The sequence below is a fragment of the Triticum dicoccoides genome, chromosome 4A (genome assembly GCF_002162155.2).
Source record: "Triticum dicoccoides isolate Atlit2015 ecotype Zavitan chromosome 4A, WEW_v2.0, whole genome shotgun sequence".
In the NCBI taxonomy this organism is placed as follows: domain Eukaryota; kingdom Viridiplantae; phylum Streptophyta; class Magnoliopsida; order Poales; family Poaceae; genus Triticum; species Triticum dicoccoides.
In genome coordinates this window covers 717,851,650-717,866,282 of record NC_041386.1, presented here as the reverse complement: position 1 = coordinate 717,866,282, position 14,633 = coordinate 717,851,650, and the positions used below count along the sequence as shown (strand labels likewise).

The 14,633-nt window shown below is 43.5% G+C and overlaps 1 pseudogene; it reads right to left on the bottom strand.

Moving 5' to 3' along the window:
* The window catches only part of LOC119284224, a 47,807-nt pseudogene extending 41,472 nt beyond the window's left edge, over window positions 1-6,335 (bottom strand).
* Between the last annotated feature and the right edge of the window lie 8,298 nt (window positions 6,336-14,633).

Genomic DNA, 14,633 nt, shown 5'->3' with positions numbered 1-14,633 from the left:
GGGGACGGTGACGGGGGCGGCGACGAGGGGCGGCGGCGATGGGGCGGAGGAGAAAGAAGCAGAGGGAGAGATGAGAAATGAATTTTTTTTTGAAGCAATTTCTTATATAGAACACCCCTTTAGTACCGGTTGGAGCCACCAACCGGTACTAAAGGTCTGTTTTGGCCAGGTCAAGCGGCGGGAAGCGCCCCCCCCCCCCCTTTAGTACCGGGTGGTGGCACCAACCGGTACTAAAGACCCCCTCTTTAGTACCGGTTGCAGCCACCACCAGGTACTAAAGGGGTGCGCTGGCGCAGGTGCGGTGCAGCAAGTTTAGTCCCACCTCACTAGCCGAGGGGCGTCCGCACTGGTTTATAAGCCCCAGTGTGGTAGCTCTCTCGAGCTCCTCTCCAAAGCAGGCCTACTGGGCCTACCTGTTCTCTGCTGCCCTATGGGCCTACTGAGCCTTTGCAGGCCTGCATCCTGGCCCAACAAAACATTGTGTTTCTAGTCGTATGCAGGCCGCTCTGGCCCAGTAGGCGGGCTTTTTTATTTTCTTATTTTTTTGCTTTATTTATTTTTGTTTTATTTATTTTTGAGTTGTTTTTTGCTGTATTTAGAGTTTCTTTGTGAATATTTTTGCTTTAGGAACAAAAAATTACAAACTTTCTGTTAGTGCCGGTAGTTTTCAAATTTGAATAGTTTAAATTTTGAATTATTTGAAATTTTGTGTGAATCACTAGTTTGTGAATAACTTAACTTTGAAAATAGATTTTTCAGTGATTCTTTTTTCTTACGTTTAATATTAGTGTGTTTTATCATTATATTCAATTTGGTACTGCTTAGGTTATTTAAAAAATGTAATGCCCTTGTAACAGATGAGTTTTCGTCCGAAACCCTGATACTTCGAAAGAGATTGTCCATTTTATACACGAAGTGCATCCAGTTTTTGCCGTAACCCTCTCTACTTTTTTCCACATGCTATGTGGGTGAAATTACGATACCATGCCAACTTTCAACCTTTTCTGAGTTCATTTGAAATGCTTTTCAATTTCAGGGTCATTTAGCTGAAAAAATCAGTAAATGCATGAAAGAATTTGTTTGCACATAAAATTTCTTCGCGTTTCAAATGCCAAAACACATAACTACCCTAAATAGTACAGAGATTCCCTCCTGGGTGTGAAACAAAGAAGAAAGTGATGATAGTGAAGCCGATCACATCCCAGATCTTTGGGTGTGAAACTTTTTCTTTGCGTGTGTCCCTTTGCGCCATAGCCATGGAAAATCTTCATCATTTAACTGGATGCTCGGGTCAATATTCACTGTGAATGGAGCAATTTTATCAAAATTTTCATAATCTTCTGACATGTCTGTCTTGTCATCCACTCCCACGATGTTTCTTTTTCCTGAAAGAACTATGTGGCGCTTTGGCTCGTCGTATGATCCATTCGCTTCCTTATCTTTTCTTTTTCACAGCCTGGTAGACATGTCTTTCACATAAAAAACCTGTGCCACATCATTGGCTAGGACGAATGGTTCGTCTGCATACGCAAGATTGTTGAGATCCACTGTTATCATTCCGTACTGCGGATCTTCCATTATTCTGCCTTGTGTCATATTGACCCATTTGCACCGAAACAAAGGGACCTTCAAACCACCTCCATAGTTAAGTTCCCATATGTCCTCTATGTAACCATAATATGTTTCCTTTCCCGTGTTGGTTATTGCATCAAAGCGGACACCACTATTTTGGTTGGTGCTCTTCTTATCTTGGGTGATCATGTAAAATGTATTCCCATTTATATGGTATCCTTTGGAAGTCATTATATTCGAACATGGTAACTGGGACAGCGAGTACAGGTCATCTTCAATATCGCCATCATGCATGGCACGTTTCTGCAACCAACCGGCAAAAGTCCTTGTTTGTTCACGTGTAATCCAGTCGTCAGACTTCTCCGGGTGTTTGGAGTGTAGAAAATTCTTGTGTTCCTCCATATACGGAGCCACCAAGGCGGAATTCTGTAGAACTGTGTAGTGTGCTTCAGTGAGAGAATGCCCATCCATACATATTATTTGATGCCCTCCTAGCGTGCCTTTTCCATCCTGTCTGCCCTTATGCCGCAATTCAGGAACACCAATCGGCTTAAGATCAGGAATAAAGTCGATACAAAACTCAATGACCTCCTCATTTTCATGGCCCTTCGAGATGCTTCCTTCTGGCCTAGCACGGCTATGAACATATTTCTTCAAGACTCCCATGAACCACTCAAAGGGGAACATATTGTGTAGAAATACAGTACCCAAAACATTAATCTCTTTGCAAAGATGAACTAGGACGTGTGTCATGGTCTTGAAGAAGGATGGTGGAAACACCAACTCAAAACTGACAAGACATTGCACCAAATCATTCTGTAACCTTGGTATGATTTCTGGATCGATTACCTTCTGAGAGATTGCATTGAGGAATGGACATAGCTTCACAATGGCTAATCTAACGTTTTCCGGTAGAAGCCCCCTCGATGCAACCGGAAGCAGTTGCGTCATAATGACGTGGCAGTCATGAGACTTTAGGTTCTAGAACTTTTTCTCTGCCATATTTATTATTCCCATTATATTCGACGAGAAGCCAGACGGTACCTTCATACTGACCAGGCATTCAAAGAAGATTTCCTTCTCTTCTTTGGTAAGAGCGTAGCTGGCCTGACCCTGATGTATGTCATCTTTTCCGTGCATACGTTGCTGGTCCTCCCGTGCCTCTGGTGTATCTTTTGTCTTCCCATACACGCCCAAGAAGCCAAGCAGGGTCAGGCAAAGATTCTTCGTCACGTGCATCACGTTGATTGCGGAGTGGACCTCTAGGTATTTCCAATATGGCAGGTCCCAAAATATAGATTTCTTCTTCCACATGGGTGCGCGTCCGTCAGCGTCCTTCGGAACAGGTTGTCCGCCAGGATCCTTTCCAAAGATTACCTTCAAATCCTTGACCATATCATGTACATCAGCACCAGTACGGTGGCGAGGCTTCGTCCGATGATCCGCCTCACCTTTGAAGTGCTTGCCTTTCTTTCTTACGGGATGCCTGCTCGGAAGAAATCGATGATGTCCCAGGTACACATTCTTCCTACAACTATCCAAATATATACTGTCGGTATCATCCAAATAGTGCGTGCATCCGCGGTATCCCTTAGGTGTCTGTCCTGAAAGGTTACTAAGAGCAGACCACTCATTGATGGTCATGAACAGCAATGCTTTTAGGTTAAATTCTTCCTGTCCGTGCTCATCCCACGCACGTACACCTGTTCCATTCCACAGCTGTAATAGTTCTTCACCTAATGGCCTTAGGTACACATCAATGTCGTTGTCGGGTTGCTTAGGGCCTTAGATGAGCACTGGCATCATAATGAACTTCCGCTTCATGCACAACCAAGGAGGAAGGTTATACAAACATAGAGTCACAGGCCAGGTGTTATGGTTGCTGCTCTGCTCCCCAAAAGGATTAATGCCATCTGCGCTTAGACCAAACCATATGTTCCTTGGGTCACTTGCAAACTCCTCCCTATACTTTCTCTCAATTTTTCTCCACTGCGACCCGTCAGCGGGTACTCTCAACTTTCCATCTTTCTTACGGTCTTCTCCGTGCCATCGCATCGCCTTCGCATGCTCTTTGTTTTGAAACAAATATTTCAACCGTGGTATTATAGGAGCATATCACATCACCTTGGCAGGAATCTTCTTCCTGGGGCGCTCGCCCTCGACATCACCAGGGTCATCGCGACTGATATTATAACGCAATGCATCACATACCGGGCAAGCTTTTAAATCCTCGTACTCACCGCGGTAGAGGATGCAGTCATTAGGGCATGCATGTATCTTCTGCACCTCTAACCCTAGAGGGCAGACAGCCTTCTTTGCTTCATACGTACTCTCGGGCAATTCGTTGTCCTTTGAAAGCATATTCTTTATCATTACCAGCAACTTTCCAAATCTCTTGTCAGATACACCATTCTCTGCCTTCCATTGCAGCAATTCCAGTGTGGTGCCCAACTTTTTTTTTGTCAGCTTCGCAATTCAGGTACAACAATTTCTTGTGATCCTCTAACATGCGCTGCAACATCTTCTTCTCCAAATCACTTGCGCAGTTTCTCTTTGCATCGGCAATGGCCCGACCTAGATCATCAGCGGGCTCGTCTCATGCCTTTTTTTTAGCTTCTTCCCGCATTGCCGGCTCAGCTTATTTCCCCATTGTTGTATCATCATATTCAAGGAACCCATGGCCAGGATAGCTGTCGTCGTCCTCTTCTTCTTCATTGTCTTCCATCATAACCCCTCTTTCTCCGTGCTTGGTCCAAACATTATAGTGGGGCATGAAACCGGACTCAAATAGCTGGACGTGAATGGTTCTTGACGTAGAGTAATTGTGACCATTCTTACAGCAAGCACATGGACAAGGCATAAAACCATCCGCCCGCTTGTTTGCCTCAGCGGAAAGCAGAAAAGTATGCACGCCATTAATGAACTCGGGAGAGCATCGGTCATCATACATCCATTGTCGGCTCATCTTCATTACACAACACCAAATAGACCAAATTAATACAAGTTCATACATAAAGTTCATATACAACACTTAATTAAATGCAACATACAAATAACTCTCTAGGTAAAGAATTTAAATACAACAACAAATGCGATCAAGATCGCAACTAAGGTAACAATTGATCCAACAGCATAATGATACCAAGCCACACTATCAATGGCATATTTTCTAATCTTTCTAATCTTCAAGCGCATTTTCTCCATCTTGATCTTATGATCATCGACGACATCGGCAACATGCAACTCCAATTCCATCTTCTCCCCCTTAGTTCTTTTCAATTTTTCTTTCAAATACTCGTTTTCTCTTTCAACTAAATTTAACCTCTCGACAATAGGGTCGGTTGGAATTTCTGGTTCACATACCTCCTAAAATATCTATGTCAACTTGATGGGCATAATTTGTCATAAACACGAAATGCAACAACTAGTTTTAACAGAAAATATACCACATCCGAATCATAACAAGGACGAGGGCCGACGGGGACGGATATCAAAACCATGGCACTATGTATAACAAACAACGTACGGGTAAGATAGTTATATGAGTAAATATATATCCAAATCACACAAACATCAATTTTGTAATGTAAAACATTCATGAACAAGAGCCTCACCACAAGGTGGTGCCGGCGACGGGACGGTGCGGGCGATCGACGGTGGTTACGACGGAAATTTAGAAGGCACTAAGTAAACCACACCTACATATGCAAACTAAGTGTTATTTTTGACCTCAAATTGCATATAAATCAAATACTAGCATATATAATTCCTCCCAAATTACTAAAATCACAAATTAATCACTATACAAAGCATTGCAAGAGCTAATCTAGCAATGCAAGATGAAAGGACAAAGTTGCTATCCTTTGTGATCATTTAAATGGATGGGGGCCTTCAAATCTTGACAAATTTTGGGCAAAATGTGTGATGAGCTCGAGGAAGAGATGGGAAGAATAGAGGAGGAGAGGGGAAAGGGGAAGAACAGAGCGAGCTCGGGTGGACGAAGGGTTTACTTACGACGATCTTTAGTACCGGTTCGTGCCACGAACCGGTACTAAAGGTGTTGGAGGGGCCCAGACTGACAACACCCTGCCCCCACTCTGTTTAGTACCGGTTCGTGGCACGAACCGGTGCTAAAGGTTCACCATGAACCGGTACTAATGAGAGCGGACGGCTAGCCGTTGGAACGGGCACTAATGGACACATTAGTGCCGGCTCAAAATTAAACCGGCGCTAATGTGCTTCACATTTGACCCATTTTCTACTAGTGAGGACTGACTGATCGATGGAGCTAAGTAAGTTGCACTAGTAGTTCTTGATGCTGTCGTTGACATCTGCGTTGGCGTTGGCCATGTCGACGGCGGCAGGCCTCTCGACGTCCTCCATGTCCTCCTCCCGGAGGAACACCGCCTGGTCCAGCACCGACGCCGACCCCTCCGTGGTGGCCGTAATGGCGCCTCCGAACAGGTGCGGCGGCGTGGGATGCGCTGCCCCGCCGTGGGCGTCGACATGGGCTGGGCGCCTGGGCCGAAGACGCCCGTGTCCTGGTCGGGCACCCACGACGCGTCCTCGCCACCGTCAGGCGACCCGCCGATGGTCTCGTCCGGCACCATCGTGGCGATGTGCTCCTCCTCGCCCTGGAGCACCTCAACGTTCTTGCGGTTCAGCGCCGCCTCCACCTGCGCCCCGGTCATGGCCGCAGCGGCAGCGCGGACGTCCTTGTACTGCTCGTCCTCACGCTGCGCGCTGGCCGAGGAGTGGTTCATGCTGGCTCCGTTCCTACTTCCTAGCAACACAAAGTTGTCGTTGCGGCAACAACATAAGCAAATACCTTTTTCTTCAACATGTGAACAGCTAGCTCTGTTCTAATAAAGGAAAGGGGATGGTGGGTGGTTACCTGGCGAGAAGAGGCGGTCCGGCGCGGGCAGTGGCCACCCGGAAAGTTTTGGGTTCTAATTTAGAAGAATGCTCAATTGAAGAACTGCAAAGCTTAGAGGACAAAGCTGAAAAAGGCCTTCTTAGCATCCGAACAATGAAGGTTAGCCAATTCTAACTCAGTCTACATGAAGTTTTAGCAGTATCGAATCTATGTGTGCATTGAGTGATACACAAGCCAGGCAATGGAAGCTTACAGAATAGTTAATGTGACTTCAATTCTTAATTATCTTAGAGGAAGTATAATAAGTTGACATAAGCAGGTCATAAGAGTTGCCAAGGGAGAATAGAAGTGGGCCTTAAACTTACGGCAAGCTACAACATGGCTCCAAAAAGTTTTGTGAGAGAGTGAGGTGTGCCAAGTATTAATGTCTTTTTTTCAAAAAGGAGGTCTAACCTGCAGTCTTTGCATCATTAATTACTTAGTATGTATATTTATATATAAGTGCAGAGACAATAGGAACTTAGCATGATGGCAGTGCAATCTTAATGCTACTCAATTATCTTACGTGTCAGACTCGGCGGTTGGAAGAACAGCTCGCTAAGCTGAGGCGGAATGTGGTGAAGTTGAGCCACCACAAAGAAGAACTATATTGCCAGGTAAAGATGGATAATGAAATTGCCTTCATGAATTAGACAACCCAACTCTAAACACATATCCCATCCCTCATGTGCATCCCAGTCGAGATCACCACCCATCCATGCATCTAGCAAGCAGCTCACCTAAGCGTAACCTATATAATGATGCGTCCACTCATGGGCTTGCCCACGTTAATCTGTGCAGTACAAGAAGGAACACCACCTTGCAGTGGCGGCAGTGGCCTCTGCTACGGCAACCTTCCCAGACGATGATGACCACCACGATGTCACAGATGTAGAGACGGAGCTATTTCTTGGATTGCCTGGCTCAAGTCGGTCCTGACAGTTCATGCTGGAGAAAATGCTCAAAATAAGCTGGAGCCAACCGCGTCGTGTTACTATAGTTGTTTTCGCTTCTTACCTATGATTATTTTCAATGTTAAGTGTCGGTCGTGCAGAGGAAAGCACTGAGGCGGTCGCCTCTACGAGCGTGCAAGCGGTTAGGAAACCGATCCTACACGTAGTATCACAGTTTTGAACTTTTGATTCTATTCCATCGATGTAAACTTCGGAAGGAGCAACTGGCATAGTTGTGCCTCTGATTTGTTAATTTCCTTACCTTTGCTACTCTCTAGGCCTTTGTTACCTTCTTTATTAAATCTTCATGTTTTCGTGCTTTCCACTGGCATAGTTGTGCCTATGCTCCTTGAACACGACCGTGGGGATATATTCTCCCCTCCAAGGGACGTGCACTGCTACCTTCAAAAGCTTGTGCGCGATTGAGATCCGTCCTGTATCTGTTTGGATCTCTCTTCGTACTGTGGTGGAACCGTTGGTGGTGAAGAGAGATCTAGGGTGGCTATGGTTTCATAGGGGAGAAGGCCTTGCAACGTCTCGTTGTTGGTTTGTTATTCTATTATTTGATTCTCTGAGTTCCTTGCGAGCGAAATTCAGGTATAAAATACCCTATGGGTGTTTTTTTTCCTAATAAAATAAGAAGTAGCTCATCAGATTCTCTGGCACTACTTTTTTCAGCGATACATTAATATGGTGAGTGTATGTGAGCATCCATATCTCTACTCCTAATGGAGCAGTTGGTAGTCTCCGTCGGTCAATTTTCGTCCCACCTTCGCTGGTTTTTTTCGTCCTAAAAAAATCTACGAAATATAACCTAGGAAATTTAACCAGGGACAACTATGACTAGCGAACAAAAAATCGGACGACGCCCTAGCCTCCCTCGCATGAAAAAAACCCTCCTCTCGATCCACCCCTAGCGTTGCCCCCATCTCTCGCTCGGCCGCCGCCGCCGCCGCCGCCCCTGCTTCCCTCCCGCTCAGCCACCTCCACCGCTCCCACATCCTCAGTTCCTCGCGCTGCCTTCTCTTCTTCTCTCCGACTCCTCGCCCTGCCCGACGACGCCGACTCCTTAGCGCCCCGGGCATTGGCCGACGCCCGCGAGTCCTCGGTGCCCCACCGTTGCCGTCACATCCGAGGCGCATAGGGGCCAAAACTTAGTGATCTGCTGCCTCCGTCGGACTCATCGATCGTGCCCTGGTCGAGGGCCCCGAATCATGGGACGACGGCACGGACCGCCGCAAGGGCTTGGCGGCGTAACCCCGGGGCGTGGCGGCGTTGCGGCCAGTGAGCAGCCCCTGACGTGCGTGCCCCCTGACCCGTGGGACGATGGCACGGAGGCAATCACATAACCCAACGGCAGGGCGTGGCGGCGTTGCAGCCAGTGAGGAGCGGCGGTGTGCCCTGAATCGAGAGGAACAAGTATGTTCACTTTCTGTTCGCTTTGTGTTTGCTTTCTGTAGTCTCAAAGCAGAGCAATGGTCATTGCAAATTTTATCCGAGAATGTGCAACAAAAGCACGTTGAGAAGTTCCTGTGAACCCTAATTTATTTCTTGAGAAAGCAAACTTATTTATCCTTGCTCTGTTTTTTGTGTACTATAATATTGTTCATTTGTACCCAGCATGTGTACGTGATGTGCCCTGCCTCTGTGTGTGTTTCCTGCTAATGTACGTTTGACCATGCGTTCCTTGCTTCCCCGGTGATGCCGACATCGTAGGGCAGGACCCAGTGGCCATCTTCGGCGCCTTCATGGACTTCTTTAGCGCCGACCTCTGCTTCATCATCTACGGCCACGACCCCTTTGCCGTCGGCATCATCTGGTACCTTGGAATGCAAATTAAATGTGTTCATGGAGTGGGGTGTAATTGTGATTTGTGCAATTGCTGTCATTCGCATTCAGCAAGGGCTGCAAGTTCTATTGCTATAAGCCTGACTTGCAGCGGCAACAACAGATTCAGATGTGATAAGCTCATTCATTCATTCTCTCTGGAGAAGAGGACCAAATTGATTCAAATTTTGTGTTCTGATCTTCATGTTGCGAGGTTTGCGATCGCATGTATGGTCGGGGCTGCATGGGTCCGGCGACCAATTGCTTGCATCTCTTGCTGTATGGTGATGATGACCGGCTCCTGTTAAATCCAATACGACTGCACTTCTTCGCTTCAGGTGGCCGTGAAGCTCTGACTCCATCCTCACGACACTCAAACCTGTCTTGATGATTGCATCAGATTGCAACTCTATTATCTTTTCATACCATGATATGTGTGCATGTCTCTTCGGTTCTCAAACAAGAAATACTTTTCTTTTAGTTTCTTTGTAGGTAACATGCAGTGTACAGTTGGTAGCAGATTATGATGCAAGTTTGTTTGTTTTCACTCCAAGCATGGTTTCTATGATACATGATGCTACTCTCGGGCTGCTCCTCACTACCAGTCACAGCAAGATGGGGCCCCTGGTGGTCCTCTGAAATTTGATTCCCTCAATGGTCAAGGATCGTTTTTCTTTGAAGTCTGATGTACATTTTTTTTAATCTCATGTAGGAAGAAGGTATCCCCCTTACACGAAGATTTCTAGCTTGCCTATGTGTTGTAATGTTAATAAGTGCATTCGGCCAAACAATTTGTGGACCAAATGAACTTGTTGCGGATATAGAAGAACAAGGCGGCACACAAGGAGCTGCCTGAATTGCAGTGGCAGCGGTGTTGTAATATGTAGGAGTTTTGCATCAACTTGGTCTCTTTTCTATACATAAGTCTGATGCATTGGCCCTTGATTATCAGGAATCAAGCTTGTGAAGAACAATTCGTTACTTTAATGACACACACTTGCAGTAAGTCATTCAGAGATATATTCAGTACATGCTAGGTTGCCAAGCTCAGAGCCACCTGTTGTCTCCATAAATTCGCTGAAAGCAAAAAACATTTGCCCGTAGTCATGTGAAACCTTCTAGAATTCTTTTTAGTATTTTGCATTGCTTGTGCATTTCTTTTTTTATCACTTCTAATAACCTCATTGATTCATTTTTCCTATCGTCATGTCAGTCCTTGCTCTAAATTTTTTGTTAATATGTTGTACTTCTTGTGCATTTCCATTTTTATCACTTCTAATAATCTCATTGACTGTTTACATCTCATCGTGTTTAACAAGGACACGAGTGATAACTTTTTTTACAAGAATACAATAGTGAAAATTTTATTTTATTTTATTTTCCGACATAGTTCTCAATTAGGCTTACAAATATTTAACATTGGCAGTAGTTCTGCCATCAAGGTTATGTGTAATGTATTCCTTAGAATGGTGTTTCAGCCATTTCTATGTAGGTGGCATGTGTGATGGCACGTATTTCAGCCATATTGATTTAGGTGGCATGTGTGCTGGCACAAGAAAAGGAAGGCCCTGAACTGAAAGGAGCAACATATATTAATGAATTTCCCTGAATTGAGAGAGAGAGAGAGAGAGAGAGAGTTCAATTCTGGTCACTTGATTTCCTACCCCAACTCCTCTAATAATCATTGATGCGTGTTTGTTCGCTCTAATCCACTCAATGAAACCATCTGTCTGGTTTAAACATAATCAACCATTATGAACTTTATGTTATGAACTTTATGGAGTGTCTATTTGACGTTATCCTGGTCTTCTCCCTTTCCCCCTTGAATTTTGTGTAGATGTTGTGGTTTGATTAGATTCCCCTTGTGTTTGATGTAGATGTAGGTGTATGTTAGTCGTAGAGGTGGATTTTCCTGGCGACATTTTTGCAGTTACAGTGGTAGTAGCATGGATGTAGCGGTGGATCCGATTCCCCTGTTGATTTTCTTTCTGCTAGCCTGGGCGTTTGATTCAACTGGCCTTTTTTGCTGTTAGATGCAGGGGTGTGTGTTTTTAGGTAGTAGTTGCATCTAAGTTACATCAATAACTGTTCAATTTCAGTGAAATTTCCTCTCAAATCATTGAGTAGTGACATTGTAATTTCAGTGTAATTTCCAGAGTTAACCACAGTTCAATTTTTTCTGTTACTTCTGTGATTTTTTTTGGGGGGAGGGGTTGCCTATGTTGGGTCTCCAAGCATTCTAGAACCTTTTTCTTTTTGTGGTTTGTCTTCGTTGGGTAGTATTTGTATCAATTTTATAACCTTTTTTCTATGTTTTCTATAGTGTTGCATCTAAGTTTACAGCAGCTCCAAGATTGTAATCTCGTTAGTTACAGTGTAATTTCCTCTGAAATTACAGTGTAATCATAGTGTTCTTACAGTGTACTTGTAATTGCAGTGTAATTTTCAGGGTAAGTACACTGTAAATCCCGCTACCATGTTTTCTCTATAATGTATAGTGTTGTTATAGTGTAATTTCCATGGGTAATCACAGTGCATTCTTACTAGAATATTTACATTATTTACAGTCAGTGCAATTACATGTAAATACAGTGTAATTTCAGTAAAATTACAGTGGTCATTAGACTGTAAATCACAATGGCTATGTTGGGTAGTGTTGCATCTTTTCATGCTGTCAATATATACTGAATCTATCTTTGTGTCAGGAACTTTGTTGTGCACAGGTGCTTGTCTTGATAATAGTAATTTCAGTATTTTTTTGCTACTGTAAATTTTAGTTTCTTTGCCCTGGTGCTTTTGAAACAAAACTGACCAGTTTTAACTAGAGTGCTTTGTGCAATACACTCTGTCAAAAGGAAAGAATTTGTGATCTCTGTTTTCTTTTTTGTGATATTACAGGTTCTAGATCTCGAAGAAATTCACTATGCATGAGCAAAGACGTTGGAATTGAAGGATTTCCGCCCTGTGGATCGTCTCTTGTATGATCTTCCATGGTTGTCCCCCAATTAGTAGTTGTGACTTTGGCGTTTGTCTTTGCCCCAATTGGAATTGAAGGATTTCTAACTCCATGGTTCTTTGTTGGTGTTTGTCTTCGCCCTTTCTTTTTATTTCTCATTTCCTCTATGTAAGTACTTTAATTTCTGCCTTCTTGGTACGTGTTTATCTTTACCATTTCTTTTTTGTATCTCTTTTCTTCTATATACATTTTCTTTATATTATTCTTCCTTGTTGCAGTTTGCTTCCCTGTAACCATTCAAAAGCATTGGTTTTCTTAAATCGTTTGTTGGAAGGGAAGAGCCTTTGCTTTCCTAGATCCAGCTTTCAATGAGCAGTCTGAATTTCTCTTGGAGATTAGAATGATGGAAATTAAGAATTGATTCTAATTTCTTACTTGATCCCTTTTTCAGACTGCAAATTAACAATGATGGAGAATAATGCTTTTTTGCTTGAGAGAGATGTTGAACTTATTTTTTCACACTATGGATAGGGCAGTGTGTATGTTGGTTCAGTGTGTCTTCATCTGTAGAAGAGTCAGTGTGTATGTTGGTTCAGCTGTGTCTCTATAATCCGTAGATGACACGAGGTACTATACTTGCAAGGTTTTCTTACTGTAATTTCAAGGTTTTTCACTGCTTGTCATGAATGCAAGTCTGTCCAGCCCGACCGATGTACATATATAACAACTCATGACTTGGGGCTGCAAACCGGTGTCTTTGAGACTCGACAAGTTCCGGTCATAATATCATTGTAATAATCACATAATATGAGTAAAAGTTATGCAGAAATACACCGTAATTTTAGAATTTCCAGTGCTAATTTGACTAAGTTTTGTGCATCTAGACTTTAACTCTTAAGATATCACTATAAGCAGACTGCAAGTTAGCGGCAAACTGTAATGGCAGTCTAATTATCACTATAATTTTCTCCCAAATGTTGTAAGTGGACTGTACATTGATGCCAGACCTAAAAAGGGTACGCTGATGGATCAGTAGGCTGTGGATAAGAGAGGGTATGTTGATGGTCCAGTTCCAACCTGATTAGGATTGGCATTGGAGATACACTAAAAAGGGACACACAAATACATACAAGTGTCATTCTATTATTGATTGAAAAACTTGACTGATGTCCAATTGATTTTCAGTCAAATGTCAAAGAGACATAATGAATCTTTCAGTTATGAACTTTATGACAATAATGACTCTCAAGTTCAGCAAGAGCTCGTACAAAAGATATGGAAAGTATTTGAGACTATACTAGAAGAGGTAATTACTTCTCTCAGTTCGTAGTGCCTTCTTTTGCTGATACCTCTTGGGTTTTGATTTCTTGTAACATTTATATGCACACAGACTTGCGACTTAAGGGAAGAAACCAAGGAAGGTATTTCTATAGCTAAGTCCATTGTGATCATTTTGGATTGAAATTCACGCTTGGCAAAAAGTCTTGATATATTGCTTTGGCGACGCCGAAGTCCGTTCACGTGAAGAGGAGATGTGCCTGGTGACGAGAAGTCTTAGACCACCGGTGAGTTTTGCTTCCTATCAGTTCAGCAGTGTGTGTACATGTTCAGAATTGTTGGCTATAAACACTTGAATTATCTCCAATCATGTACTTCAGGTTCTACCATCTTCCATATTTACCATGTTTTGTCACTTAACAAAATTTTACATAACTATTTTGTGTATGTATGCAAAATTCTGATTTAGAGACTTAATGCAGAATTATCAACAAAATTATCATTCAGTATTAAGAATTTACATTTATCATAAGAAATGGCAAACTCATAGGTATTTCAATCTAGAAATTACAATGCAATGTTCAGGGAAGATGGCGAGCTTCTAATTAGCGGTAACTTTATTCTGTTGAAACCAAAAGATATGGATGAGCCATGATAATGAGTGTTAGGGGGTTGGACGGCATGACGTAAAAAGATATCATTTTTACTAAATAACTTCATTTTCCGCAGAACTCCGCCTATATCTTCTAGGCATAGCCGGTCCCAAGCCCGGGTAAAGGAGGAGGGTTGTGATAGGCTTGGCGAGCCAACGTAAAAACTAGCCAGTCCCATGGGTATGAAACCCATTTGAGCGAGAGTAGTACTAGGATGGGTGACCTCCTGGGAAGTCCTCGTGAAAGGGTTTCATATCTAAGGGTTGTGATAGGCTTGGCGAGCCAACGCAAAAACTAGCCAGTCTTTTGGGTATGAAACCCATATGGGCGAGAATAGTACTAGGATGGGTGACCTCCTGGGAAGTCCTCGTGAAAGGCTTTCATATCTAGCCTACCCCAACTTGTTTGGGATAAAAGGCTTCGTAAGTAAGTAAGTAACTTCATTTTCCGCAGAAACTTCCTTGCACTAAACTTACAAT